We start from the raw sequence: 3295 nt of genomic DNA, 5'->3' as shown, positions 1-3295 counted from the left end.
GGCAGTTCTGAAGGCAAAAGGGGGTCCAACCCATTACTAGCATGGGGTACCTAATAAAGTGGCCGGTGAGTGTATATGCGAAGGCATACATGGCCTATATTACACTGCCACTGCCACGAATGACTGTAGCGAAACCCATTTTACTCTATTTCAATGATATCTCTCCGTAAGGGAGGGTACAGGATGGGAAGTGGGATTAAACAGTCTCTTTCTTAAGTGCCTTGTCTCACAGAATGACTCTTTGTATTAGTTTCATACCAAGGATGAGGTGTGATATGTATCTGTTGTGCTCAAAATCCCACAAATAAAATGTAGTGTTTGGGCAGAGCCCATACTAAATAATAGACTCTGAGTCACTGACTTGTTTATGTCGCAAAAAACACACACACACACACACACACAAACACACACACACACACACACACACACACACACACACACAGCATAGGCCTCTGTGTAAGGGACTAGGTCTAGACTAAGGTAAAGAAATGAAAATACACATACACACACACACACACACACACAAGCTTGGTGAGTCAGTAAAGAATGTGTGCTATGCGGGTAGCACACTCCTACAGCATGAGGACAGCAGCTGGGACCCTTCATGCTGGTGCTTGACAAGCTTAAAGGAACGCACTCAGAGCTGTCAGCGTTAGGTCAATCTTAAACAAGCATACCTGATTTTGTGAGCAATAGCCAATGAAAATGTATCTGTTTACGAACGAGTTACAGTGAGTTATTAAAGTTTTATTCATGATATGTTGAGTGACATTTATCGATGCCCTTTTAATGAAATAGCTGCAGTGTTTCCCACATAATTACTAAACTCAGATTAGCAAGCTAAAACCCCAATACTGTGGTGGCTCAATTTGATTCCGTTGCTGTTAGCATTGTTGGCACCCAGCACTGGGGTTTGGACTGCCTGGGTTTGGGTTGCTATAGTCGTTGGCTGGGGGCTAAAATTAACTGTGCCTGTGTCCCCGGGTTGTTGTCTGCTCTCGTCCAGACAAAGTCTCTAAGCGGCTGGGAATAAAGCAGACTGACCAGGGTGCGCTACCTGGCTAACGCATTAAATAAGTTGACTATCCACACAGCTGACATTGTGTGGAAAATTTAATTGTGGCTTAGCCCAGCGTTGTTAATAAAAAACATCAAACTTTATGAAGGTGTTAAACTTTTGTTCTTTCACTTGGGGTAAGGACTCATTCCCTACCTGGAGAACGCAGTCTGAATATATGGAATGAAAGTCTGAATATATGGAATGAAAGTCTGATATATGGAATTAAAGTCTGAATATACTGAATGGAATACAAGTTTGAATTTGTGGAATGAAACCTTTAAATAAAATCTGACATCATCAAGGTTCTGGTGCCCCCTCACACCAGCCCACACTTCAATTTTTACCATTTTGAGTGAACCTGGATTTTGTGTTAACTTGCTGTTCCAACAATGTCTGTACAGATTATTTACATCGCAAACACAAGATGGTACCAGAGCTTTCCATCCGAATTCATTCATGATTCTCAAGTTTCATTCCAGATAATCAGACGTTCCATGTCCACCAGCCCACGTAAAGGCCTGTCTTAAGTTTGCCAGTGCCCATTTGGATGATCCAGAGGAGTCATGGGAGAAAGTCATGTGGTCAGATGAGACCAAAATAGAACTTTTTGGTCATAATTCCTCTAACCGTGTTTGGAGGAAGAAGAATGATGAGTCCCATCCCAAGAACACCATGCCTGCTGTGAAGCATGGGGGTGGTAGCATCAAGCTTTGATGGGTCAGGCTGGGTCTTCCAACATGACAATGACCCGAAGCACACAGCCAGGAAAACCAAGGAGTGGCTCTATAAGAAGCATATCAAGGTTCTGGCGTGGCCTTGCCAGTCTCCAGACCTAAACCCAATAGAAAATCTTTGGAGGGAGCTCAAACTCTGTGTTTCTCAGTAACAGCCCAGAAACCTGACTGATCTAGAGAAGATCTGTGTGGAGGAGTGGGCCAAAATCCCTTCTGTAGTGTGTGCAAACCTGGTAAAAAACTACAGGAAACGTTTGACCTCTAGAATTGCAAACAAAGGCTACTGTACCAAATATAAACACTGATCTTCTCAGGTGTTCAAATAGTTATTTGCAGCTGTATCATAAAAAGAAATAGTAAAAAAATCATACATTGTGTGGATTTCTTTTTTTAGATTATGTCTCTCACAGTGGACATGCACATACAACACCTGGGAGAACTTGCAAAATAGCAGGGTGTTCAAATACTTATTTTCCTCACTATATATATATATATATATACAGTATATATATATGTATATATGTATATATATATATATATATGTATATATGTATATATGTATATGTGGGTGTGTATACACTGTATATATATGATTTCCTAGATGGCATGCCATAATATATACTGTATATATTTTTACATATATATTTTTTTATTTAATATAGTCCATACATTCAAATTTCAAATATGTACAGTATACATGAGCTGATTACTGGTTTTATATTGTAAAATCTAAATCTGTAAATAAATAGTAACTATAGCTGACAAGTACATGTTGAGAAATAAATTGTAAATATAACATAATAGAATTGAACAAAAAGTGACTTGAAATCTGTGGGGTAAGTTACTGCAGTTCCTTACTCCAGTTTTGATCATCATTACCAATTCTTGTCCTTGAGAGTTTGTTTCAGTGTTTGTTTCCACTATTCTCCTTTTTCAGTTGGTCAGCTCTTACCGAGGGAAAAACCTTATGACATTCAACAGTCCTCAGATAGATTTTATTGTCTTAAGGGAAAATTTGTTTTCACAGACTGAGCATTATGTGTGCCTCCAGAACATACAACACACAACATGAATACATTACAACAGTGTTGTTTTGGTCCGTCAGGCTGCTAACATGTGTTACCAAGCAAATTTGTGTATTTTTAATTAAAACATTTATTTTTATTTTAAAAACAACATAAAAATATATGTTCATCCTTATGGATGAAAGTATGTGAATATTTAAAAATACATGCGTCAAGTGGAAATATTCTACTGTCAAATAGAAAGGTTTTCATAATATGATAATTAGGTGTTACATGGAAGGAAGGACGCAGTAGCAGGCAGGAAGGAGCTTCAAAAAGGCTTTATTAAACACAGTCCAACAAACACAGGAAGCAAAAAGGCAAAACACAGGCAACGGTCCAGGGGAAAAAGTAAGGGCACAAACAGCAAGAGGGAAAACTACACAAAGACAATCACAGAGAAGCTCATGAACATGGACTGGAACACGCAGACTGAA

Source organism: Etheostoma cragini, chromosome 3 (genome assembly GCF_013103735.1).
Source record: "Etheostoma cragini isolate CJK2018 chromosome 3, CSU_Ecrag_1.0, whole genome shotgun sequence".
NCBI classification, from domain to species: Eukaryota; Metazoa; Chordata; class Actinopteri; order Perciformes; family Percidae; genus Etheostoma; species Etheostoma cragini.
This window is presented reverse-complemented; position numbering follows the sequence as displayed.